The following is a 25,759-nucleotide window of genomic DNA, read 5'->3' as shown; positions in this document are numbered from 1 at the left end:
TTTATTTCTTTAACTACTTTTGAACAATTATGCTTTTATGTGTATAAGAACTCGGTTACTCTGATATTTCTTATGGCTTTCAAACATATCCTTTATGCTTTTCAAACATAGTTTTCTTAAAAATCTCACTTATTTATACATTTATCAAACTCACATTTTTCAAACACGTTTCTCTCAAATTTAGCAATTGAAATTTAACCGGCCACACATTACAATTTTTGAATATTTATTCTAAATAATCAAAAAGGGAGAAATTGATAGAAAAATTAAGTAAGTTAATTTTCTTAAAACCGGCCACACATTACAATTTTTGAATATTTATTCTAAATAATCAAAAAGGGAGAAATTGATAGAAAAATTAAGTAGATTAATTTTGGAACCGGCCAGACAAACTAAACAGAAGTTAAATTTCATGTGCAGGTACTAAACAAACCGGAACCGGAAATCTTGCATCAATAACCGGTTGCTACTACTTCAAAGAAACCAGCCTCAAGTGATCAAGTCAAAAGATCACAGGAACCGGTCTCACTATCTCAAGCAACCGGCTAAACAAAGAACAGAAGATTACACTTCAACCGGATCATAATGCACAAAGACACAGAAACCGGAAAGTACAGATCAAAAGTCAGAAGATTCAAATCTCAAGAGTGACGTACTGTGACGGAGGAAACGTGTCTTGAAAGAATAAAAGAAGATCGGATCCGATCAGAAGCATGCGAAGAAAGCAATGATGCTTTGTTGATCTGATGCTGACAACCGGAGGCGGATGTTAAACACGTGTATAAATCTGAAAACCGCCTATGTCATCATATGCTCAGAGTCACCTGCATGAATGCCAGGTGTTGAGGAAGTTGAAACGTGCAAGCAACCCTTCTGCAAATAGGCGTGCTAATGATCAACCAATCCGCAAGAGAGAGAAGAAAGTAACCGTTGGATACTTTCAACTATAAAAGGAAGATCAATCGTCTTCATTCAATGCGAATTCAATGCAAGCAGCAAGTTGTGAATACGAGTAGTTGAAATTGTGAAAGTTATAAAGCATTCAATTCTAGAGAGATAAAGTCTTGTAGTCTATAACCGATATAGTCAAACCGAAATCCTTGTGTGTGATTATTGTGTTGTGTTGTATTACATCAAAGCGTGAGTTTGGTGTAACCGGCGAGTAGCGAAGTTGGGCTCGACCGGAAGTGTCGTTGTAACTCTAAAGAGTTAGTGGAGATCCTTCTCATAACCTGAGAAGAAGGGGTGACGTAGGAGGGTTTGCTCCGAACATCCATAAACAAATTCCTTGCCTCGTGTTCTTTCTTCTGCTTTCATTTCCTCTTTCTAAACTTAAACCGCAAGCTAATCGCTTTTCTAAAACCGGTCATTCACCTCCATTAAATCGATTCCTTCTTAAAACTCATCTAAAGTCGCAAAGGTTGCTTCAACCTGAAACAGACATTTCCGCCCTTGAACCCGGTTCAAGAGTCTGTGACAGGCTGTGCAGTGCTGAGAAAGGTTTTAGTCTCTAACCGGACTATCACCAAGTTGTGTGTTGTGTAAGAGGCCACCCTTACTAAAACCGGAAAACATACCCGGTCCTCCAAGGGCGTCCCCGATCCTAACACACAAAAATCCAACAGATAGTACGAAATTAACGTTTTTCTTAAATCGTTCGTTTTCACGCTTTTATTTCGTATTTTTTTATAAAACAGGAAAGGTGAGTGTGAAATCAACATTTATTCAATTTGGTCCATTTTAATCGTTAATTGGGTTATTTTTCAAAAAAAATATAAAAAAGAGTGCGACACGAGGACTTCCCAGGGGGTCACCCATCCTAATACTACTCACGCCCAAGAACGCTTAACTGGGGAGTTTTGATGGGATCCAATGCATTAGTGCTGGTATGATCGCACCCGTCATATGATGAACAATTTATTCATTTGATACATCACAATTTAATTTAAAAAATAAATTTTTCACGAAATTTTAAATGGACGAGTTTCAAACAGCCGAAAGCCGTTTACAACCACGGTTTCTTCAAATCGTTCCGTTTTCACGCTTTTATTTTGTTCATTTTTCGTAAAAAACATTAAAAATCAATTAAAATTTTCGAAATTAACGTATTTTTTTTAAATCGTACGTTTTCACGCGTTTATTTTGTGTTTTATTTTGTTTTGTTTAGTAAAAAACATCAAAAATAAATTAAAATGTTCGAAATTAATGTGTTTTTTTTAAATCGTACGTTTTAACGTGTTTATGTTGTGTTTTTTCGTACAAAACATCGAAAAATCATCAAATCGATCCGTTTTCATGATATTCTGTACGCTGGTTTATATAAAAACACAAAAATCCAACAAATAGTACGAAATTAACGTTTTTCTTAAATCGTTCGTTTTCACGCTTTTATTTTGTGTTTTTTATAAAACATGAAAAGTGAGCGTGAAATTAACGTTTATTCAATTTGATCCATTTTAATCATTAATTGGGTTTTTTTTTTAAATATATAAAAAGGAGTACGACACGAGGACTTCCCAAGGGGTCACCTATCCTAGTACTACTCTCGCCCAAGCACGCTTAACTGCGGAGTTCTGATGGGATCTGGTGTATTAGTGCTGGTATGATTGCACCAGTCATATAATGAACAATTCATTCATTTGATACATCACAATTTCTCCTTTTTTGATTATTTAAAATAAATATTCAAAACCCTTTAATCATTGGCCGGTTTCAAAATAACATTACTTTATTTGGCCGGTTTAGAAAACGGTTTGAGAAAAACTAAAAAATCTTCAAATCGATCCGTTTTTATGATATTTTGTAAGTTGTTTTATATAAAAATACAAAAATCCAACAGATAGTACGAAATTAACGTGTTTTTTTAAAATCGTTCGTTTTCACGCTTTTATTTTGTGTTTTTTTTTTATAAAAACATGAAAAGTGAGTGTGAAATTAACGTCCATTCAATTTGCTCCATTTTAATCGTTAATTGGGTTGTTTTTTAAAAAAAATATAAAAAGGAGTGCGACACGAGGACTTCCCAGGGGGTCACCCATCCTAGTACTACTCTCGCCCAAGCACGCTTAACTGCGGAGTTCTGATGGGATCCGGTGCATTAGTGCTGGTATGATCGCACCCGTCATATGATGAACAATTTATTCATTTGATACATCACAATTTAATTTAAAAAATGAATTTTTCACGAAATTCGAAATGGACGAGTTTTAAACAGCCGAAGGCCGTTTACGACCACGGTTTCTTCAAAACGTTCCGTTTTCGTGCTTATATTTTGTTTTTTTTCGTGAAAAACATCGAAAATCAATTAATATGTTCGAAATTAACGCGTTTATTTTTTGTTTTATTGTTTTCTATCGTAAAAAACATCAAAAATCAATTAGATGTTCGAAATTAACATGTTTTTTAAAATCATACATTTTCACGCGTTTATTTTGTGTTTTTTCGTACAAAACATCGAAAAATCTTCAAATCAATCCGTTTTCATGATATTCTGTACATTGTTTATATAAAAACAAAAAAATCCAACAGATAGTACGAAATTAACGTTTTTCTTAAATCGTTCGTTTTCACGCTTTTATTTCGTATTTTTTTTATAAAACAGGAAAAGTGAGTGTGAAATCAACATTTATTCAATTTGGTCCATTTTAATCGTTAATTGGGTTGTTTTTCAAAAAAAACATTAAAAGGAGTGCGACACGAGGACTTCCTAGGGGGTCACCCATCCTAGTACTACTCTCGCCCAAGAACGCTTAACTGCGGAGTTCTGATGGGATCCAGTGCATTAGTGCTGGTATGATCGCACCCGTCATATGATGATTAATTTATTTATTTGATACATCACAATTTAATTTAAAAAAATAATTTTTTCACGAAATTTGAAATGGACGAGTTTCAAACAGCCAAAAGCCGTTTACAACCACAGTTTCTTCAAATCGTTCCGTTTTCACGCTTTTATTTTGTTTATTTTTCGTAAAAAACATTATAAATCAATTATGATTTTCGAAATTAACGTATGTTTTTAAATCGTACGTTTTCACGCGTTTATTTTGTGTTTTATTTTGTTTTGTTTCGTAAAAAACATCAAAAATAAATTAAAATGTTCGAAATTAATGTGTTTTTTTTAAATCGTACGTTTTAACTGTTTATGTTGTGTTTTTTCATACAAAACATCGAAAAATCATCAAATCGATCCGTTTTCATGATATTTTGTACGCTGGTTTATATAAAAACACAAAAATCCAACAAATAGTACGAAATTAACGTTTTTCTTAAATCGTTCGTTTTCACGCTTTTATTTTGTGTTTTTTTATAAAACATGAAAGTGAGTATGAAATTAACGTTTATTCAATTTGATCCATTTTAATCATTAATTGGGGTTTTTTTTTTAAAAATATAAAAAGGAGTGTGATAGGATCGGCTTTATCGTTAGAGACGGGGGTCTGGCTAAGGATGAAGGCTTATGAAAAACGGTTTGAAAGAAATCATGTTAGGGATTTAATTCGCTTTCTATTCTACGCAAACTTGTGTAAACACTTGAAACGGATTCAAGGAGAAATTGTTTACTTGGGTTTGAAGCACAAGAAGAAATATGAAAAGATGACAGAAAATGAAGAACACAACAGTTTGTTTATGGATGTTCGGAGAAACTCTCCTATGTCACCCCTTCTTCCAACTACCGGAATGATTCACTATATGATGAGAATCAAATACAGTTTACACACACACTTAGCTCACTATTGAACAAAACACTTTCTATTCAATTACAAGAAGATGAAGAATATCACTCAGCTAATGGTGTTTTGATTCTAGCTCTCTCTCTCGATTCACACACAGTACAATCAGAAAGAAGCTTCAACAATGAGTTCAGTAAGCAAGATGATTGAGTAGTCTCTCTGCAAAATAAGTACGCTTGTACGTAAGGTTTCGTGTCAGGCAAGGTACTTCGTCCGTTGCTCTAAGGATTGGTTAAATACTGATCAGAAGCTAACGGTCGAATTTTCAAAAATGATACGTGGCGCTCTTCTATTGGAAAGCCTCCATTGTACACAGCAGGTTCTGAGCACAAGGACCGTGGCCGTACCGAACTAGTAGTGCGCCGAATATTCCATCAGGGATGTACTGCAAAAACGGGTAATGTGAGAAAAATTCTCTTACGTGGCATTCCATGATTGGATGCATATAGCTGTTATACTAATCTTCACAGGAAGGTGGAGCAGGAGTAGGGTACAGGTATAACACTTGGGTAGGAGAAGTGCTAGATTCAAGCGTACTGCTTGAATCAGAGCGTTAGACGTATTTTAGTTAGACGAATCAGTATAGTGAAATAAGTCAACTCCTTCTGATGAAAAACATATATTAGACCGACTGGTCTAATATAATTAGACTCGCGTCTAATATCAATAACCATTAGACGGGTACGTCTAATTCCACTGAGTTAAACTACCACGTCTAATTCCGGTTCTACTTCAGACTTATCTGAAGGAGTTAGACCCACGTCTAACTTTCAATAATTAGACAATCCGTCTAATTATAATAACCATTAGACGGGTACGTCTAACTCCAGTGAGTTAGACTACCACGTCTAATTCCAGTTCTACTTCAGACTTATCTGAAGGAGTTAGACCCACGTCTAACTTTCAATAATTAGACAATTCGTCTAATTATAATAACCATTAGAAGGGTACGTCTAACACTACTGAGTTAGACTACCACGTCTAATTCCGCGTATTCATTACACCATCCATCTAATTCTTTACGTCTATTAGACTTACACGTCTAACTTCGATGAGTTAGACTGTACGTCTAATTCCATTAGACTCACGTCTAATTCTGTGTATTCATTAGACTACTCGTCTAATTCTTTACATGTCTAACTCCGATGAGTTAGACTGTACGTCTAATTCCATTAGACCCACGTCTAATTCCGTGTATTCATTAGACTACCCGTCTAATTCTTTACACGTCTATTAGACTTATACGTCTAACTCCGATGAGTTAGACTGTACGTCTAATTCCGTGTATTCATTAGACTACCCGTCTAATTCTTTACACGTCTATTAGACTTACACGTCTAACTCCGATGAGTTAGACTGCACGTTTAATTCCATTAGACTCACGTCTAATTCTGTGTATTCATTAGACTACCCGTCTAATTCTTTACACGTCTATTAGAATGCCCCCGTCTAACTCCGTTGAGTTAAATTGAGCGTCTAATTCCATTAGACCCACGTCTAATCCCGTGTATTCATTAGACTACCCGTCTAATTCTTTACACATCTATTAGAATGCCCCCGTATAACTCCGTTGAGTTAAAATGAGCGTCTAATTTCATTAGACTTGCGTCTAATTTCATTAGACTTGCGTCTAACTTAATGCGAATGGAGATCAAAATCGGTCTAATGACCCTCATTAGAACCAAGTCTAAAGACATGTTTGTCTTAATACACCTGTATCAAAACTTATACATTATTTCATCATCAAAATATCAGGGGATAAATTATTTCAACACTTAGTCAAAATAATTTGACCCAACAGAGTGCGACACGAGGACTTCCCAAGGGGTCACATATCCTAGTACTACTCTCGCCCAAGCACGCTTAAATACGGAGTTCTGATGGGATCCGGTGTATTAATGCTGGTATGATTGCACCAGTCATATGATGAACAATTCATTCATTTGATACATCACAATTTAATTTAAAAAAATAAAATTTTCACGAAAATCGAAATAGACGAGTTTTAAACAGCCGAAAGTCGTTTACAGCCACGGTTTCTTCAAATCGTTCCGTTTTTACACTTTCATTTCCTCTTTCTAAACTTAAACCGCAAGCTAATCGCTTTTCTAAAACCGGTCATTCACCTCCATTAAATCGATTCCTTCTTAAAACTCATCTAAAGTCGCAAAGGTTGCTTCAAACTGAAACAGACATTTCCGCCCTTGAACCCGGTTCAAGAGTCTGTGACAGGCTGTGCAGTGCTGAGAAAGGTTTTAGTCTCTAACCGGACTATCACCAAGTTGTGTGTTGTGTAAGAGGCCACCCTTACTAAAACCGGAAAACATACCCGGTCCTCCAAGGGCGTCCCCGATCCTAACACACAAAAATCCAACAGATAGTACGAAATTAACGTTTTTCTTAAATCGTTCGTTTTCACGCTTTTATTTCGTATTTTTTTATAAAACAGGAAAGGTGAGTGTGAAATCAACATTTATTCAATTTGGTCCATTTTAATCGTTAATTGGGTTATTTTTCAAAAAAAATATAAAAAAGAGTGCGACACGAGGACTTCCCAGGGGGTCACCCATCCTAATACTACTCACGCCCAAGAACGCTTAACTGGGGAGTTTTGATGGGATCCAATGCATTAGTGCTGGTATGATCGCACCCGTCATATGATGAACAATTTATTCATTTGATACATCACAATTTAATTTAAAAAAATAAATTTTTCACGAAATTTTAAATGGACGAGTTTCAAACAGCCGAAAGCCGTTTACAACCACGGTTTCTTCAAATCGTTCCGTTTTCACGCTTTTATTTTGTTCATTTTTCGTAAAAAACATTAAAAATCAATTAAAATTTTCGAAATTAACGTATTTTTTTAAAATCGTACGTTTTCACGCGTTTATTTTGTGTTTTATTTTGTTTTGTTTAGTAAAAAACATCAAAAATAAATTAAAATGTTCGAAATTAATGTGTTTTTTTTAAATCGTACGTTTTAACGTGTTTATGTTGTGTTTTTTCGTACAAAACATCGAAAAATCATCAAATCGATCCGTTTTCATGATATTCTGTACGCTGGTTTATATAAAAACACAAAAATCCAACAAATAGTACGAAATTAACGTTTTTCTTAAATCGTTCGTTTTCACGCTTTTATTTTGTGTTTTTTATAAAACATGAAAAGTGAGCGTGAAATTAACGTTTATTCAATTTGATCCATTTTAATCATTAATTGGGTTTTTTTTTTAAATATATAAAAAGGAGTACGACACGAGGACTTCCCAAGGGGTCACCTATCCTAGTACTACTCTCGCCCAAGCACGCTTAACTGCGGAGTTCTGATGGGATCTGGTGTATTAGTGCTGGTATGATTGCACCAGTCATATAATGAACAATTCATTCATTTGATACATCACAATTTCTCCTTTTTTGATTATTTAAAATAAATATTCAAAACCCTTTAATCATTGGCCGGTTTCAAAATAACATTACTTTATTTGGCCGGTTTAGAAAACGGTTTGAGAAAAACTAAAAAATCTTCAAATCGATCCGTTTTTATGATATTTTGTAAGTTGTTTTATATAAAAATACAAAAATCCAACAGATAGTACGAAATTAACGTTTTTCTTAAATCGTTCGTTTTCACGCTTTTATTTTGTGTTTTTTTTTATAAAAACATGAAAAGTGAGTGTGAAATTAACATTTATTCAATTTGGTCCATTTTAATCGTTACTTGGGTTGTTTTTAAAAAAAATATAAAAAGGAGAGCGACACGAGGACTTCCCAGGGAGTCACCCATCCTAGTACTACTCTCGACCAAGCACGCTTAAATGCGGAGTTCTAATGGGATCCGGTGAATTAGTGCTGGTATGATTGCACCAGTCATATGACGAACAATTTATTCATTTGATACATCACAATTTAATTTAAAAAAATAATTTTTTCACGAAATTCGAAATAGACGAGTTTTAAACAGCCGAAAGTCGTTTATGACCACAGTTTCTTCAAATCGTTCTGTTTTTACACTTTTATTTTGGTTTTTTTTTCGTAAAAAACATCAAAAATCAATTAAAATGTTCGACAATAACGTGTTTTTTTTAAATCATACGTTTACACGCGTTTATTTTGTGTTTTATTTTGTTTTTTACGTAAAAAACATCAAAAATCAATTAGAATGTTCTAAATTAACATGTTTTTTAAAATCATACATTTTCACGCGTTTATTTTGTGTTTTTTCGTACAAAACATCGAAAAATCTTCAAATCAATCCGTTTTCATGATATTCTGTACATTGTTTATATAAAAACAAAAAAATCCAACAGATAGTACGAAATTAACGTTTTTCTTAAATCGTTCGTTTTCACGCTTTTATTTCGTATTTTTTTATAAAACAGGAAAAGTGAGTGTGAAATCAACATTTATTCAATTTGGTCCATTTTAATCGTTAATTGGGTTGTTTTTCAAAAAAAACATTAAAAGGAGTGCGACACGAGGACTTCCTAGGGGGTCACCCATCCTAGTACTACTCTCGCCCAAGAACGCTTAACTGCGGAGTTCTGATGGGATCCAGTGCATTAGTGCTGGTATGATCGCACCCGTCATATGATGATTAATTTATTTATTTGATACATCACAATTTAATTTAAAAAAATAATTTTTTCACGAAATTTGAAATGGACGAGTTTCAAACAGCCAAAAGCCGTTTACAACCACAGTTTCTTCAAATCGTTCCGTTTTCACGCTTTTATTTTGTTTATTTTTCGTAAAAAACATTAAAAATCAATTATGATTTTCGAAATTAACGTATGTTTTTAAATCGTACGTTTTCACGCGTTTATTTTGTGTTTTATTTTGTTTTGTTTCGTAAAAAACATCAAAAATAAATTAAAATGTTCGAAATTAATGTGTTTTTTTTAAATCGTACGTTTTAACTGTTTATGTTGTGTTTTTTCATACAAAACATCGAAAAATCATCAAATCGATCCGTTTTCATGATATTTTGTACGCTGGTTTATATAAAAACACAAAAATCCAACAAATAGTACGAAATTAACGTTTTTCTTAAATCGTTCGTTTTCACGCTTTTATTTTGTGTTTTTTTATAAAACATGAAAGTGAGTATGAAATTAACGTTTATTCAATTTGATCCATTTTAATCATTAATTGGGTTTTTTTTTTAAAAATATAAAAAGGAGTGTGATAGGATCGGCTTTATCGTTAGAGACGGGGGTCTGGCTAAGGATGAAGGCTTATGAAAAACGGTTTGAAAGAAATCATGTTAGGGATTTAATTCGCTTTCTATTCTACGCAAACTTGTGTAAACACTTGAAACGGATTCAAGGAGAAATTGTTTACTTGGGTTTGAAGCACAAGAAGAAATATGAAAAGATGACAGAAAATGAAGAACACAACAGTTTGTTTATGGATGTTCGGAGAAACTCTCCTATGTCACCCCTTCTTCCAACTACCGGAATGATTCACTATATGATGAGAATCAAATACAGTTTATACACACACTTAGCTCACTATTGAACAAAACACTTTCTATTCAATTACAAGAAGATGAAGAATATCACTCAGCTAATGGTGTTTTGATTCTAGCTCTCTCTCTCGATTCACACACAGTACAATCAGAAAGAAGCTTCAACAATGAGTTCAGTAAGCAAGATGATTGAGTAGTCTCTCTGCAAAATAAGTACGCTTGTACGTAAGGTTTCGTGTCAGGCAAGGTACTTCGTCCGTTGCTCTAAGGATTGGTTAAATACTGATCAGAAGCTAACGGTCGAATTTTCAAAAATGATACGTGGCGCTCTTCTATTGGAAAGCCTCCATTGTACACAGCAGGTTCTGAGCACAAGGACCGTGGCCGTACCGAACTAGTAGTGCGCCGAATATTCCATCAGGGATGTACCTGCAAAAACGGGTAATGTGAGAAAAATTCTCTTACGTGGCATTCCATGATTGGATGCATATAGCTGTTATACTAATCTTCACAGGAAGGTGGAGCAGGAGTAGGGTACAGGTATAACACTTGGGTAGGAGAAGTGCTAGATTCAAGCGTACTGCTTGAATCAGAGCGTTAGACGTATTTCAGTTAGACGAATCAGTATAGTGAAATAAGTCAACTCCTTCTGATGAAAAACATATATTAGACCGACTGGTCTAATATAATTAGACTCGCGTCTAATATCAATAACCATTAGACGGGTACGTCTAATTCCACTGAGTTAAACTACCACGTCTAATTCCGGTTCTACTTCAGACTTATCTGAAGGAGTTAGACCCACGTCTAACTTTCAATAATTAGACAATCCGTCTAATTATAATAACCATTAGACGGGTACGTCTAACTCCAGTGAGTTAGACTACCACGTCTAATTCCAGTTCTACTTCAGACTTATCTGAAGGAGTTAGACCCACGTCTAACTTTCAATAATTAGACAATTCGTCTAATTATAATAACCATTAGAAGGGTACGTCTAACACTACTGAGTTAGACTACCACGTCTAATTCCGCGTATTCATTACACCATCCATCTAATTCTTTACGTCTATTAGACTTACACATCTAACTTCGATGAGTTAGACTGTACGTCTAATTCCATTAGACTCACGTCTAATTCTGTGTATTCATTAGACTACTCGTCTAATTCTTTACATGTCTAACTCCGATGAGTTAGACTGTACGTCTAATTCTATTAGACCCAAGTCTAATTCCGTGTATTCATTAGACTACCCGTCTAATTCTTTACACGTCTATTAGACTTATACGTCTAACTCCGATGAGTTAGACTGTACGTCTAATTCCGTGTATTCATTAGACTACCCGTCTAATTCTTTACACGTCTATTAGACTTACACGTCTAACTCCGATGAGTTAGACTGCACGTTTAATTCCATTAGACTCACGTCTAATTCTGTGTATTCATTAGACTACCCGTCTAATTCTTTACACGTCTATTAGAATGCCCCCGTCTAACTCCGTTGACTTAAATTGAGCGTCTAATTCCATTAGACCCACGTCTAATCCCGTGTATTCATTAGACTACCCGTCTAATTCTTTACACATCTATTAGAATGCCCCCGTATAACTCCGTTGAGTTAAAATGAGCGTCTAATTTCATTAGACTTGCGTCTAACTTAATGCGAATGGAGATCAAAATCGGTCTAATGACCCTCATTAGAACCAAGTCTAAAGACATGTTTGTCTTAATACACCTGTATCAAAACTTATACATTATTTCATCATCAAAATATCAGGGGATAAATTATTTCAACAATTAGTCAAAATAATTTGACCCAACAGAGTGCGACACGAGGACTTCCCAAGGGGTCACATATCCTAGTACTACTCTCGCCCAAGCACGCTTAAATACGGAGTTCTGATGGGATCCGGTGTATTAGTGCTGGTATGATTGCACCAGTCATATGATGAACAATTCATTCATTTGATACATCACAATTTAATTTAAAAAAATAAAATTTTCACGAAAATCGAAATAGACGAGTTTTAAACAGCCGAAAGTCGTTTACAGCCACGGTTTCTTCAAATCGTTCCGTTTTTACACTTTTATTTTGTATTTTTTCGTAAAAAACATCAAAAATCAATTAAAATGTTCAACAATAACGTGTTTTTTTTAAATCATACGTTTTCACGCGTTTATTTTGTGTTTTATTGTTTTCTATCGTAAAAAACATCAAAAATCAATTAGATGTTCGAAATTAACGTGTTTTTTTTTAAATCGTACGTTTTCACGCGTTTATTTTGTGTTTTTTTCGTACAAAACATCGAACAAACTTTAAATCGATCCGTTTTCATGATATTTTGTACGTTGTTTTATAAAAAAACTCAAAAATCCAACAAATAGTACGAAATTAACGTTTTCTTAAATCGTTCGTTTTCACGCTTTTATTTTGTGTTTTTTTTTATAAAAACATGAAAAGTGAGTGTGAAATTAACGTCCATTCAATTTGCTCCATTTTAATCGTTAATTGGGTTGTTTTTTAAAAAAAATATAAAAAGGAGTGCGACACGAGGACTTCCCAGGGGGTCACCCATCCTAGTACTACTCTCGCCCAAGCACGCTTAACTGCGGAGTTCTGATGGGATCCGGTGCATTAGTGCTGGTATGATCGCACCCGTCATATGATGAACAATTTATTCATTTGATACATCACAATTTAATTTAAAAAATGAATTTTTCACGAAATTCGAAATGGACGAGTTTTAAACGCCGAAGGCCGTTTACGACCACGGTTTCTTCAAAACGTTCCGTTTTCGTGCTTATATTTTGTTTTTTTTCGTGAAACACATCGAAAATCAATTAATATGTTCGAAATTAACGCGTTTTTTTTAAAATCGTACGTTTTCACGCGTTTATTTTGTGTTTTATTGTTTTCTATCGTAAAAAACATCAAAAATCAATTAGATGTTCGAAATTAACGTGTTTTTTTTAAATCGTACGTTTTCACGCGTTTATTTTGTGTTTTTTTTCGTACAAAACATCGAACAAACTTTAAATCGATCCGTTTTCATGATATTTTGTACGTTGTTTTATAAAAAAACTCAAAAATCCAACAAATAGTACGAAATTAACGTTTTCTTAAATCGTTCGTTTTCACGCTTTTATTTTGTGTTTTTTTTTATAAAAACATGAAAAGTGAGTGTGAAATTAACGTCCATTCAATTTGCTCCATTTTAATCGTTAATTGGGTTGTTTTTTAAAAAAAATATAAAAAGGAGTGCGACACGAGGACTTCCCAGGGGGTCACCCATCCTAGTACTACTCTCGCCCAAGCACGCTTAACTGCGGAGTTCTGATGGGATCCGGTGCATTAGTGCTGGTATGATCGCACCCGTCATATGATGAACAATTTATTCATTTGATACATCACAATTTAATTTAAAAAATGAATTTTTCACGAAATTCGAAATGGACGAGTTTTAAACAGCCGAAGGCCGTTTACGACCACGGTTTCTTCAAAACGTTCCGTTTTCGTGCTTATATTTTGTTTTTTTTCGTGAAACACATCGAAAATCAATTAATATGTTCGAAATTAACGCGTTTTTTTAAAATCGTACGTTTTCACGCGTTTATTTTGTGTTTTATTGTTTTCTATCGTAAAAAACATCAAAAATCAATTAGATGTTCGAAATTAACGTGTTTTTTTTTAAATCGTACGTTTTCACGCGTTTATTTTGTGTTTTTTTTCGTACAAAACATCGAACAAACTTTAAATCGATCCGTTTTCATGATATTTTGTACGTTGTTTTATAAAAAAACTCAAAAATCCAACAAATAGTACGAAATTAACGTTTTCTTAAATCGTTCGTTTTCACGCTTTTATTTTGTGTTTTTTTTTTATAAAACATGAAAAGTGAGTGTGAAATTAACGTCCATTCAATTTGCTCCATTTAATCGTTAATTGGGTTGTTTTTTAAAAAAAATATAAAAAGGAGTGCGACACGAGGACTTCCCAGGGGGTCACCCATCCTAGTACTACTCTCGCCCAAGCACGCTTAACTGCGGAGTTCTGATGGGATCCGGTGCATTAGTGCTGGTATGATCGCACCCGTCATATGATGAACAATTTATTCATTTGATACATCACAATTTAATTTAAAAAATGAATTTTTCACGAAATTCGAAATGGACGAGTTTTAAACTGCCGAAGGCCGTTTACGACCACGGTTTCTTCAAAACGTTCCGTTTTCGTGCTTATATTTTGTTTTTTTTTCGTGAAACACATCGAAAATCAATTAATATGTTCGAAATTAACGCGTTTTTTTAAAATCGTACGTTTTCACGCGTTTATTTTGTGTTTTATTGTTTTCTATCGTAAAAAACATCAAAAATCAATTAGATGTTCGAAATTAACGTGTTTTTTTTTAAATCGTACGTTTTCACGCGTTTATTTTGTGTTTTTTTTCGTACAAAACATCGAACAAACTTTAAATCGATCCGTTTTTCATGATATTTTGTACGTTGTTTTATAAAAAAACTCAAAATCCAACAAATAGTACGAAATTAACGTTTTCTTAAATCGTTCGTTTTCACGCTTTTATTTTGTGTTTTTTTTTTATAAAAACATGAAAAGTGAGTGTGAAATTAACGTCCATTCAATTTGCTCCATTTTAATCGTTAATTGGGTTGTTTTTTAAAAAAAATATAAAAAGGAGTGCGACACGAGGACTTCCCAGGGGGTCACCCATCCTAGTACTACTCTCGCCCAAGCACGCTTAACTGCGGAGTTCTGATGGGATCCGGTGCATTAGTGCTGGTATGATCGCACCCGTCATATGATGAACAATTTATTCATTTGATACATCACAATTTAATTTAAAAAATGAATTTTTCACGAAATTCGAAATGGACGAGTTTTAAACTGCCGAAGGCCGTTTACGACCACGGTTTCTTCAAAACGTTCCGTTTTCGTGCTTATATTTTGTTTTTTTTTCGTGAAACACATCGAAAATCAATTAATATGTTCGAAATTAACGCGTTTTTTTAAAATCGTACGTTTTCACGCGTTTATTTTGTTTTTATTGTTTTCTATCGTAAAAAACATCAAAAATCAATTTGATGTTCGAAATTAACGTGTTTTTTTTTAAATCGTACGTTTTCACGCGTTTATTTTGTGTTTTTTTTCGTACAAAACATCGAACAAACTTTAAATCGATCCGTTTTCATGATATTTTGTACGTTGTTTTATAAAAAAACTCAAAAATCCAACAAATAGTACGAAATTAACGTTTTCTTAAATCGTTCGTTTTCAAGCTTTTATTTTGTGTTTTTTTTTTATAAAAACATGAAAAGTGAGTGTGAAATTAACGTCCATTCAATTTGCTCCATTTTAATCGTTAATTGGGTTGTTTTTTAAAAAAAATATAAAAAGGAGTGCGACACGAGGACTTCCCAGGGGGTCACCCATCCTAGTACTACTCTCGCCCAAGCACGCTTAACTGCGGAGTTCTGATGGGATCCGGTGCATTAGTGCTGGTATGATCGCACCCGTCATATGATGAACAATTTATTCATTTGATACATCACAATTTAATTTAAAAAATGAATTTTTCACGAAATTCGAAATGGACGAGTTTTAAACGCCGAAGGCCGTTTACGACCACGGTTTCTTCAAAACGTTCCGTTTTCGTGCTTATATTTTGTTTTTTTTCGTGAAACACATCGAAAATCAATTAATATGTTCGAAATTAACGCGTTTTTTTAAAATCGTACGTTTTCACGCGTTTATTTTGTGTTTTATTGTTTTCTATCGTAAAAAACATCAAAAATCAATTAGATGTTCGAAATTAACGTGTTTTTTTTTAAATCGTACGTTTTCACGCGTTTATTTTGTGTTTTTTTTCGTACAAAACATCGAACAAACTTTAAATCGATCCGTTTTCATGATATTTTGTACGTTGTTTTATAAAAAAACTCAAAAATCCAACAAATAGTACGAAATTAACGTTTTCTTAAATCGTTCGTTTTCACGCTTTTATTTTGTGTTTTTTTTTATAAAAACATGAAAAGTGAGTGTGAAATTAACGTCCATTCAATTTGCTCCATTTTAATCGTTAATTGGGTTGTTTTTTAAAAAAAATATAAAAAGGAGTGCGACACGAGGACTTCCCAGGGGGTCACCCATCCTAGTACTACTCTCGCCCAAGCACGCTTAACTGCGGAGTTCTGATGGGATCCGGTGCATTAGTGCTGGTATGATCGCACCCGTCATATGATGAACAATTTATTCATTTGATACATCACAATTTAATTTAAAAAATGAATTTTTCACGAAATTCGAAATGGACGAGTTTTAAACTGCCGAAGGCCGTTTACGACCACGGTTTCTTCAAAACGTTCCGTTTTCGTGCTTATATTTTGTTTTTTTCGTGAAACACATCGAAAATCAATTAATATGTTCGAAATTAACGCGTTTTTTTTAAAATCGTACGTTTTCACGCGTTTATTTTGTGTTTTATTGTTTTCTATCGTAAAAACATCAAAAATCAATTAGATGTTCGAAATTAACGTGTTTTTTTTAAATCGTACGTTTTCACGCGTTTATTTTGTGTTTTTTTTCGTACAAAACATCGAACAAACTTTAAATCGATCCGTTTTCATGATATTTTGTACGTTGTTTTATAAAAAAACTCAAAAATCCAACAAATAGTACGAAATTAACGTTTTCTTAAATCGTTCGTTTTCAAGCTTTTATTTTGTGTTTTTTTTTATAAAAACATGAAAAGTGAGTGTGAAATTAACGTCCATTCAATTTGCTCCATTTTAATCGTTAATTGGGTTGTTTTTTAAAAAAATATAAAAAGGAGTGCGACACGAGGACTTCCCAGGGGGTCACCCATCCTAGTACTACTCTCGCCCAAGCACGCTTAACTGCGGAGTTCTGATGGGATCCGGTGCATTAGTGCTGGTATGATCGCACCCGTCATATGATGAACAATTTATTCATTTGATACATCACAATTTAATTTAAAAAATGAATTTTTCACGAAATTCGAAATGGACGAGTTTTAAACGCCGAAGGCCGTTTACGACCACGGTTTCTTCAAAACGTTCCGTTTTCGTGCTTATATTTTGTTTTTTTTTCGTGAAACACATCGAAAATCAATTAATATGTTCGAAATTAACGCGTTTTTTTTAAAATCGTACGTTTTCACGCGTTTATTTTGTGTTTTATTGTTTTCTATCGTAAAAAACATCAAAAATCAATTAGATGTTCGAAATTAACGTGTTTTTTTTTAAATCGTACGTTTTCACGCGTTTATTTTGTGTTTTTTTTTCGTACAAAACATCGAACAAACTTTAAATCGATCCGTTTTCATGATATTTTGTACGTTGTTTTATAAAAAAACTCAAAAATCCAACAAATAGTACGAAATTAACGTTTTCTTAAATCGTTCGTTTTCACGCTTTTATTTTGTGTTTTTTTTTATAAAAACATGAAAAGTGAGTGTGAAATTAACGTCCATTCAATTTGCTCCATTTTAATCGTTAATTGGGTTGTTTTTTAAAAAAAATATAAAAAGGAGTGCGACACGAGGACTTCCCAGGGGGTCACCCATCCTAGTACTACTCTCGCCCAAGCACGCTTAACTGCGGAGTTCTGATGGGATCCGGTGCATTAGTGCTGGTATGATCGCACCCGTCATATGATGAACAATTTATTCATTTGATACATCACAATTTAATTTAAAAAATGAATTTTTCACGAAATTCGAAATGGACGAGTTTTAAACAGCCGAAGGCCGTTTACGACCACGGTTTCTTCAAAACGTTCCGTTTTCGTGCTTATATTTTGTTTTTTTTCGTGAAACACATCGAAAATCAATTAATATGTTCGAAATTAACGCGTTTTTTTAAAATCGTACGTTTTCACGCGTTTATTTTGTGTTTTATTGTTTTCTATCGTAAAAAACATCAAAAATCAATTAGATGTTCGAAATTAACGTGTTTTTTTTAAATCGTACGTTTTCACGCGTTTATTTTGTGTTTTTTTTCGTACAAAACATCGAACAAACTTTAAATCGATCCGTTTTCATGATATTTTGTACGTTGTTTTATAAAAAAACTCAAAAATCCAACAAATAGTACGAAATTAACGTTTTCTTAAATCGTTCGTTTTCACGCTTTTATTTTGTGTTTTTTTTTATAAAAACATGAAAAGTGAGTGTGAAATTAACGTCCATTCAATTTGCTCCATTTTAATCGTTAATTGGGTTGTTTTTTAAAAAAAATATAAAAAGGAGTGCGACACGAGGACTTCCCAGGGGGTCACCCATCCTAGTACTACTCTCGCCCAAGCACGCTTAACTGCGGAGTTCTGATGGGATCCGGTGCATTAGTGCTGGTATGATCGCACCCGTCATATGATGAACAATTTATTCATTTGATACATCACAATTTAATTTAAAAAATGAATTTTTCACGAAATTCGAAATGGACGAGTTTTAAACAGCCGAAGGCCGTTTACGACCACGGTTTCTTCAAAACGTTCCGTTTTCGTGCTTATATTTTGTTTTTTTTCGTGAAACACATCGAAAATCAATTAATATGTTCGAAATTAACGCGTTTTTTTTAAAATCGTACGTTTTCACGCGTTTATTTTGTGTTTTATTGTTTTCTATCGTAAAAAACATCAAAAATCAATTAGATGTTCGAAATTAACGTGTTTTTTTTTAAATCGTACGTTTTCACGCGTTTATTTTGTGTTTTTTTCGTACAAAACATCGAACAAACTTTAAATCGATCCGTTTTCATGATATTTTGTACGTTGTTTTATAAAAAAACTCAAAAATCCAACAAATAGTACGAAATTAACGTTTTCTTAAATCGTTCGTTTTCAAGCTTTTATTTTGTGTTTTTTTTTATAAAAACATGAAAAGTGAGTGTGAAATTAACGTCCATTCAATTTGCTCCATTTTAATCGTTAATTGGGTTGTTTTTTAAAAAAAATATAAAAAGGAGTGCGACACGAGGACTTCCCAGGGGGTCACCCATCCTAGTACTACTCTCGCCCAAGCACGCTTAACTGCGGAGTTCTGATGGGATCCGGTGCATTAGTGCTGGTATGATCGCACCCGTCATATGATGAACAATTTATTCATTTGATACATCACAATTTAATTTAAAAAATGAATTTTTCACGAAATTCGAAATGGACGAGTTTTAAACAGCCGAAGGCCGTTTACGACCACGGTTTCTTCAAAACGTTCCGTTTTCGTGCTTATATTTTGTTTTTTTTTTCGTGAAACACATCGAAAATCAATTAATATGTTCGAAATTAACGCGTTTTTTTAAAATCGTACGTTTTCACGCGTTTATTTTGTGTTTTATTGTTTTCTATCGTAAAAAACATCAAAAATCAATTAGATGTTCGAAATTAACGTGTTTTTTTTAAATCGTACGTTTTCACGCGTTTATTTTGTGTTTTATTGTTTTCTATCGTAAAAAACATCAAAAATCAATTAGATGTTCGAAATTAACGTGTTTTTTTTTAAATCGTACGTTTTCACGCGTTTATTTTGTGTTTTTTTCGTACAAAACATCGAACAAACTTTAAATCGATCCGTTTTCATGATATTTTGTACGTTGTTTTATAAAAAAACTCAAAAATCCAACAAATAGTACGAAATTAACGTTTTCTTAAATCGTTCGTTTTCAAGCTTTTATTTTGTGTTTTTTTTTATAAAAACATGAAAAGTGAGTGTGAAATTAACGTCCATTCAATTTGCTCCATTTTAATCGTTAATTGGGTTGTTTTTTAAAAAAATATAAAAAGGAGTGCGACACGAGGACTTCCCAGGGGGTCACCCATCCTAGTACTACTCTCGCCCAAGCACGCTTAACTGCGGAGTTCTGATGGGATCCGGTGCATTAGTGCTGGTATGATCGCACCCGTCATATGATGAACAATTTATTCATTTGATACATCACAATTTAATTTAAAAAAATGAATTTTTCACGAAATTCGAAATGGACGAGTTTTAAACGGCCGAAGGCCGTTTACGACCACGGTTTCTTCAAAACGTTCCGTTTTCGTGCTTATATTTTGTTTTTTTTTCGTGAAACACATCGAAAATCAATTAATATGTTCGAAATTAACGCGTTTTTTTAAAATCGTACGTTTTCACGCGTTTATTTTGTGTTTTATTGTTTTCTATCGTAAAAAACATCAAAAATCAATTAGATGTTCGAAATTAACGTGTTTTTTTTTAAATCGTACGTTTTCACGCGTTTATTTTGTGTTTTTTTCGTACAAAACATCGAACAAACTTTAAATCGATCCGTTTTCATGATATTTTGTACGTTGTTTTATAAAAAAACTCAAAAATCCAACAAATAGTACGAAATTAACGTTTTCTTAAATCGTTCGTTTTCAAGCTTTTATTTTGTGTTTTTTTTTATAAAAACATGAAAAGTGAGTGTGAAATTAACGTCCATTCAATTTGCTCCATTTTAATCGTTAATTGGGTTGTTTTTTAAAAAAAATATAAAAAGGAGTGCGACACGAGGACTTCCCAGGGGGTCACCCATCCTAGTACTACTCTCGCCCAAGCACGCTTAACTGCGGAGTTCTGATGGGATCCGGTGCATTAGTGCTGGTATGATCGCACCCGTCATATGATGAACAATTTATTCATTTGATACATCACAATTTAATTTAAAAAATGAATTTTTCACGAAATTCGAAATGGACGAGTTTTAAACAGCCGAAGGCCGTTTACGACCACGGTTTCTTCAAAACGTTCCGTTTTCGTGCTTATATTTTGTTTTTTTTTCGTGAAACACATCGAAAATCAATTAATATGTTCGAAATTAACGCGTTTATTTTGTGTTTTATTGTTTTCTATCGTAAAAAACATCAAAAATCAATTAGATGTTCGAAATTAACGTGTTTTTTTTTAAATCGTACGTTTTCACGCGTTTATTTTGTGTTTTTTTTCGTACAAAACATCGAACAAACTTTAAATCGATCCGTTTTCATGATATTTTGTACGTTGTTTTATAAAAAACTCAAAAATCCAACAAATAGTACGAAATTAACGTTTTCTTAAATCGTTCGTTTTCACGCTTTTATTTTGTGTTTTTTTTTTATAAAAACATGAAAAGTGAGTGTGAAATTAACGTCCATTCAATTTGCTCCATTTTAATCGTTAATTGGGTTGTTTTTTAAAAAAATATAAAAAGGAGTGCGACACGAGGACTTCCCAGGGGGTCACCCATCCTAGTACTACTCTCGCCCAAGCACGCTTAACTGCGGAGTTCTGATGGGATCCGGTGCATTAGTGCTGGTATGATCGCACCCGTCATATGATGAACAATTTATTCATTTGATACATCACAATTTAATTTAAAAAATGAATTTTTCACGAAATTCGAAATGGACGAGTTTTAAACTGCCGAAGGCCGTTTACGACCACGGTTTCTTCAAAACGTTCCGTTTTCGTGCTTATATTTTGTTTTTTTTTCGTGAAACACATCGAAAATCAATTAATATGTTCGAAATTAACGCGTTTTTTTAAAATCGTACGTTTTCACGCGTTTATTTTGTGTTTTATTGTTTTCTATCGTAAAAAACATCAAAAATCAATTAGATGTTCGAAATTAACGTGTTTTTTTTTAAATCGTACGTTTTCACGCGTTTATTTTGTGTTTTATTGTTTTCTATCGTAAAAAACATCAAAAATCAATTAGATGTTCGAAATTAACGTGTTTTTTTTTAAATCGTACGTTTTTCACGCGTTTATTTTGTGTTTTTTTTCGTACAAAACATCGAACAAACTTTAAATCGATCCGTTTTCATGATATTTTGTACGTTGTTTTATAAAAAAACTCAAAAATCCAACAAATAGTACGAAATTAACGTTTTCTTAAATCGTTCGTTTTCACGCTTTTATTTTGTGTTTTTTTTTTATAAAAACATGAAAAGTGAGTGTGAAATTAACGTCCATTCAATTTGCTCCATTTTAATCGTTAATTGGGTTGTTTTTTAAAAAAATATAAAAAGGAGTGCGACACGAGGACTTCCCAGGGGGTCACCCATCCTAGTACTACTCTCGCCCAAGCACGCTTAACTGCGGAGTTCTGATGGGATCCGGTGCATTAGTGCTGGTATGATCGCACCCGTCATATGATGAACAATTTATTCATTTGATACATCACAATTTAATTTAAAAAATGAATTTTTCACGAAATTCGAAATGGACGAGTTTTAAACTGCCGAAGGCCGTTTACGACCACGGTTTCTTCAAAACGTTCCGTTTTCGTGCTTATATTTTGTTTTTTTTTCGTGAAACACATCGAAAATCAATTAATATGTTCGAAATTAACGCGTTTTTTTTAAAATCGTACGTTTTCACGCGTTTATTTTGTGTTTTATTGTTTTCTATCGTAAAAAACATCAAAATCAATTAGATGTTCGAAATTAACGTGTTTTTTTTTAAATCGTACGTTTTCACGCGTTTATTTTGTGTTTTTTTTCGTACAAAACATCGAACAAACTTTAAATCGATCCGTTTTCATGATATTTTGTACGTTGTTTTATAAAAAAACTCAAAAATCCAACAAATAGTACGAAATTAACGTTTTCTTAAATCGTTCGTTTTCACGCTTTTATTTTGTGTTTTTTTTTTATAAAAACATGAAAAGTGAGTGTGAAATTAACGTCCATTCAATTTGCTCCATTTTAATCGTTAATTGGGTTGTTTTTTAAAAAAAATATAAAAAGGAGTGCGACACGAGGACTTCCCAGGGGGTCACCCATCCTAGTACTACTCTCGCCCAAGCACGCTTAACTGCGGAGTTCTGATGGGATCCGGTGCATTAGTGCTGGTATGATCGCACCCGTCATATGATGAACAATTTATTCATTTGATACATCACAATTTAATTTAAAAAATGAATTTTTCACGAAATTCGAAATGGACGAGTTTTAAACAGCCGAAGGCCGTTTACGACCACGGTTTCTTCAAAACGTTCCGTTTTCGTGCTTATATTTTGTTTTTTTTTCGTGAAACACATCGAAAATCAATTAATATGTTCGAAATTAACGCGTTTTTTTTAAAATCGTACGTTTTCACGCGTTTATTTTGTGTTTTATTGTTTTCTATCGTAAAAAACATCAAAAATCAATTAGATGTTCGAAATTAACGTGTTTTTTTTAAATCGTACGTTTTCACGCGTTTATTTTGTGTTTTATTGTTTTCTATCGTAAAAAACATCAAAAATCAATTAGATGTTCGAAATTAACGTGTTTTTTTTTTAAATCGTACGTTTTCACGCGTTTATTTTGTGTTTTTTTTCGTACAAAACATCGAACAAACTTTAAATCGATCCGTTTTCATGATATTTTGTACGTTGTTTTATAAAAAAACTCAAAAATCCAACAAATAGTACGAAATTAACGTTTTCTTAAATCGTTCGTTTTCACGCTTTTATTTTGTGTTTTTTTTTTATAAAAACATGAAAAGTGAGTGTGAAATTAACGTCCATTCAATTTGCTCCATTTTAATCGTTAATTGGGTTGTTTTTTAAAAAAAATATAAAAAGGAGTGCGACACGAGGACTTCCCAGGGGGTCACCCATCCTAGTACTACTCTCGCCCAAGCACGCTTAACTGCGGAGTTCTGATGGGATCCGGTGCATTAGTGCTGGTATGATCGCACCCGTCATATGATGAACAATTTATTCATTTGATACATCACAATTTAATTTAAAAAATGAATTTTTCACGAAATTCGAAATGGACGAGTTTTAAACAGCCGAAGGCCGTTTACGACCACGGTTTCTTCAAAACGTTCCGTTTTCGTGCTTATATTTTGTTTTTTTTCGTGAAACACATCGAAAATCAATTAATATGTTCGAAATTAACGCGTTTTTTTTAAAATCGTACGTTTTCACGCGTTTATTTTGTGTTTTATTGTTTTCTATCGTAAAAAACATCAAAAATCAATTAGATGTTCGAAATTAACGTGTTTTTTTTTAAATCGTACGTTTTCACGCGTTTATTTTGTGTTTTTTTTCGTACAAAACATCGAACAAACTTTAAATCGATCCGTTTTCATGATATTTTGTACGTTGTTTTATAAAAAAACTCAAAAATCCAACAAATAGTACGAAATTAACGTTTTCTTAAATCGTTCGTTTTCAAGCTTTTATTTTGTGTTTTTTTTTTATAAAAACATGAAAAGTGAGTGTGAAATTAACGTCCATTCAATTTGCTCCATTTTAATCGTTAATTGGGTTGTTTTTTAAAAAAATATAAAAAGGAGTGCGACACGAGGACTTCCCAGGGGGTCACCCATCCTAGTACTACTCTCGCCCAAGCACGCTTAACTGCGGAGTTCTGATGGGATCCGGTGCATTAGTGCTGGTATGATCGCACCCGTCATATGATGAACAATTTATTCATTTGATACATCACAATTTAATTTAAAAAATGAATTTTTCACGAAATTCGAAATGGACGAGTTTTAAACTGCCGAAGGCCGTTTACGACCACGGTTTCTTCAAAACGTTCCGTTTTCGTGCTTATATTTTGTTTTTTTTTCGTGAAACACATCGAAAATCAATTAATATGTTCGAAATTAACGCGTTTTTTTTAAAATCGTACGTTTTCACGCGTTTATTTTGTGTTTTATTGTTTTCTATCGTAAAAAACATCAAAAATCAATTAGATGTTCGAAATTAACGTGTTTTTTTTAAATCGTACGTTTTCACGCGTTTATTTTGTGTTTTATTGTTTTCTATCGTAAAAAACATCAAAAATCAATTAGATGTTCGAAATTAACGTGTTTTTTTTTTAAATCGTACGTTTTCACGCGTTTATTTTGTGTTTTTTTCGTACAAAACATCGAACAAACTTTAAATCGATCCGTTTTCATGATATTTTGTACGTTGTTTTATAAAAAAACTCAAAAATCCAACAAATAGTACGAAATTAACGTTTTCTTAAATCGTTCGTTTTCAAGCTTTTATTTTGTGTTTTTTTTTATAAAAACATGAAAAGTGAGTGTGAAATTAACGTCCATTCAATTTGCTCCATTTTAATCGTTAATTGGGTTGTTTTTTAAAAAAATATAAAAAGGAGTGCGACACGAGGACTTCCCAGGGGGTCACCCATCCTAGTACTACTCTCGCCCAAGCACGCTTAACTGCGGAGTTCTGATGGGATCCGGTGCATTAGTGCTGGTATGATCGCACCCGTCATATGATGAACAATTTATTCATTTGATACATCACAATTTAATTTAAAAAATGAATTTTTCACGAAATTCGAAATGGACGAGTTTTAAACTGCCGAAGGCCGTTTACGACCACGGTTTCTTCAAAACGTTCCGTTTTCGTGCTTATATTTTGTTTTTTTTTCGTGAAACACATCGAAAATCAATTAATATGTTCGAAATTAACGCGTTTTTTTTAAAATCGTACGTTTTCACGCGTTTATTTTGTGTTTTATTGTTTTCTATCGTAAAAAACATCAAAAATCAATTAGATGTTCGAAATTAACGTGTTTTT

The 25,759-nt window shown here is 33.2% G+C and overlaps 28 non-coding genes across 28 annotated transcripts; all 28 read right to left on the bottom strand.

Annotated features, from left to right (window-relative positions):
• Window positions 1-1,781: 1,781 nt before the first annotated feature.
• On the bottom strand, window positions 1,782-1,900 carry LOC124918498. Its single transcript, XR_007097415.1, has one exon. It is a non-coding gene; the product is annotated as a 5S ribosomal RNA (ribosomal RNA).
• A 595-nt stretch (window positions 1,901-2,495) lies between these two features.
• LOC124918496 lies at window positions 2,496-2,614 on the bottom strand. Its single transcript, XR_007097413.1, has one exon. It is a non-coding gene; the product is annotated as a 5S ribosomal RNA (ribosomal RNA).
• A 387-nt stretch (window positions 2,615-3,001) lies between these two features.
• LOC124918492 lies at window positions 3,002-3,120 on the bottom strand. The gene has a single exon (XR_007097409.1). It is a non-coding gene; the product is annotated as a 5S ribosomal RNA (ribosomal RNA).
• Window positions 3,121-3,685: 565 nt separating this feature from the next.
• On the bottom strand, window positions 3,686-3,804 carry LOC124918494. Its single transcript, XR_007097411.1, has one exon. It is a non-coding gene; the product is annotated as a 5S ribosomal RNA (ribosomal RNA).
• Window positions 3,805-6,532: 2,728 nt separating this feature from the next.
• On the bottom strand, window positions 6,533-6,651 carry LOC124918502. The gene has a single exon (XR_007097419.1). It is a non-coding gene; the product is annotated as a 5S ribosomal RNA (ribosomal RNA).
• A 615-nt stretch (window positions 6,652-7,266) lies between these two features.
• LOC124918497 lies at window positions 7,267-7,385 on the bottom strand. Its single transcript, XR_007097414.1, has one exon. It is a non-coding gene; the product is annotated as a 5S ribosomal RNA (ribosomal RNA).
• Window positions 7,386-7,981: 596 nt separating this feature from the next.
• On the bottom strand, window positions 7,982-8,100 carry LOC124918495. The gene has a single exon (XR_007097412.1). It is a non-coding gene; the product is annotated as a 5S ribosomal RNA (ribosomal RNA).
• Window positions 8,101-8,483: 383 nt separating this feature from the next.
• Window positions 8,484-8,602, bottom strand: LOC124918501. The gene has a single exon (XR_007097418.1). It is a non-coding gene; the product is annotated as a 5S ribosomal RNA (ribosomal RNA).
• A 597-nt stretch (window positions 8,603-9,199) lies between these two features.
• On the bottom strand, window positions 9,200-9,318 carry LOC124918493. Its single transcript, XR_007097410.1, has one exon. It is a non-coding gene; the product is annotated as a 5S ribosomal RNA (ribosomal RNA).
• Window positions 9,319-12,025: 2,707 nt separating this feature from the next.
• Window positions 12,026-12,144, bottom strand: LOC124918500. Its single transcript, XR_007097417.1, has one exon. It is a non-coding gene; the product is annotated as a 5S ribosomal RNA (ribosomal RNA).
• Window positions 12,145-12,743: 599 nt separating this feature from the next.
• On the bottom strand, window positions 12,744-12,862 carry LOC124918491. Its single transcript, XR_007097408.1, has one exon. It is a non-coding gene; the product is annotated as a 5S ribosomal RNA (ribosomal RNA).
• A 598-nt stretch (window positions 12,863-13,460) lies between these two features.
• Window positions 13,461-13,579, bottom strand: LOC124918490. The gene has a single exon (XR_007097407.1). It is a non-coding gene; the product is annotated as a 5S ribosomal RNA (ribosomal RNA).
• A 598-nt stretch (window positions 13,580-14,177) lies between these two features.
• Window positions 14,178-14,296, bottom strand: LOC124918489. Its single transcript, XR_007097406.1, has one exon. It is a non-coding gene; the product is annotated as a 5S ribosomal RNA (ribosomal RNA).
• A 601-nt stretch (window positions 14,297-14,897) lies between these two features.
• Window positions 14,898-15,016, bottom strand: LOC124918486. Its single transcript, XR_007097404.1, has one exon. It is a non-coding gene; the product is annotated as a 5S ribosomal RNA (ribosomal RNA).
• Window positions 15,017-15,616: 600 nt separating this feature from the next.
• LOC124918485 lies at window positions 15,617-15,735 on the bottom strand. The gene has a single exon (XR_007097403.1). It is a non-coding gene; the product is annotated as a 5S ribosomal RNA (ribosomal RNA).
• Window positions 15,736-16,333: 598 nt separating this feature from the next.
• On the bottom strand, window positions 16,334-16,452 carry LOC124918484. The gene has a single exon (XR_007097402.1). It is a non-coding gene; the product is annotated as a 5S ribosomal RNA (ribosomal RNA).
• A 596-nt stretch (window positions 16,453-17,048) lies between these two features.
• On the bottom strand, window positions 17,049-17,167 carry LOC124918483. The gene has a single exon (XR_007097401.1). It is a non-coding gene; the product is annotated as a 5S ribosomal RNA (ribosomal RNA).
• Window positions 17,168-17,768: 601 nt separating this feature from the next.
• Window positions 17,769-17,887, bottom strand: LOC124918482. Its single transcript, XR_007097400.1, has one exon. It is a non-coding gene; the product is annotated as a 5S ribosomal RNA (ribosomal RNA).
• A 598-nt stretch (window positions 17,888-18,485) lies between these two features.
• Window positions 18,486-18,604, bottom strand: LOC124918481. Its single transcript, XR_007097399.1, has one exon. It is a non-coding gene; the product is annotated as a 5S ribosomal RNA (ribosomal RNA).
• Window positions 18,605-19,203: 599 nt separating this feature from the next.
• On the bottom strand, window positions 19,204-19,322 carry LOC124918480. The gene has a single exon (XR_007097398.1). It is a non-coding gene; the product is annotated as a 5S ribosomal RNA (ribosomal RNA).
• Window positions 19,323-20,020: 698 nt separating this feature from the next.
• On the bottom strand, window positions 20,021-20,139 carry LOC124918479. Its single transcript, XR_007097397.1, has one exon. It is a non-coding gene; the product is annotated as a 5S ribosomal RNA (ribosomal RNA).
• Window positions 20,140-20,739: 600 nt separating this feature from the next.
• LOC124918478 lies at window positions 20,740-20,858 on the bottom strand. The gene has a single exon (XR_007097396.1). It is a non-coding gene; the product is annotated as a 5S ribosomal RNA (ribosomal RNA).
• A 571-nt stretch (window positions 20,859-21,429) lies between these two features.
• Window positions 21,430-21,548, bottom strand: LOC124918477. The gene has a single exon (XR_007097395.1). It is a non-coding gene; the product is annotated as a 5S ribosomal RNA (ribosomal RNA).
• A 701-nt stretch (window positions 21,549-22,249) lies between these two features.
• Window positions 22,250-22,368, bottom strand: LOC124918505. Its single transcript, XR_007097421.1, has one exon. It is a non-coding gene; the product is annotated as a 5S ribosomal RNA (ribosomal RNA).
• A 601-nt stretch (window positions 22,369-22,969) lies between these two features.
• On the bottom strand, window positions 22,970-23,088 carry LOC124918503. Its single transcript, XR_007097420.1, has one exon. It is a non-coding gene; the product is annotated as a 5S ribosomal RNA (ribosomal RNA).
• A 702-nt stretch (window positions 23,089-23,790) lies between these two features.
• Window positions 23,791-23,909, bottom strand: LOC124918499. The gene has a single exon (XR_007097416.1). It is a non-coding gene; the product is annotated as a 5S ribosomal RNA (ribosomal RNA).
• Window positions 23,910-24,509: 600 nt separating this feature from the next.
• Window positions 24,510-24,628, bottom strand: LOC124918487. Its single transcript, XR_007097405.1, has one exon. It is a non-coding gene; the product is annotated as a 5S ribosomal RNA (ribosomal RNA).
• Window positions 24,629-25,327: 699 nt separating this feature from the next.
• Window positions 25,328-25,446, bottom strand: LOC124918476. Its single transcript, XR_007097394.1, has one exon. It is a non-coding gene; the product is annotated as a 5S ribosomal RNA (ribosomal RNA).
• Between the last annotated feature and the right edge of the window lie 313 nt (window positions 25,447-25,759).

This window comes from Impatiens glandulifera, unplaced genomic scaffold, assembly GCF_907164915.1.
Source record: "Impatiens glandulifera unplaced genomic scaffold, dImpGla2.1, whole genome shotgun sequence".
In the NCBI taxonomy this organism is placed as follows: Eukaryota; Viridiplantae; Streptophyta; class Magnoliopsida; order Ericales; family Balsaminaceae; genus Impatiens; species Impatiens glandulifera.
The sequence above is the reverse complement of the archived record's forward strand: the minus strand, read 5'-3'. Positions and strand labels throughout refer to the sequence as shown.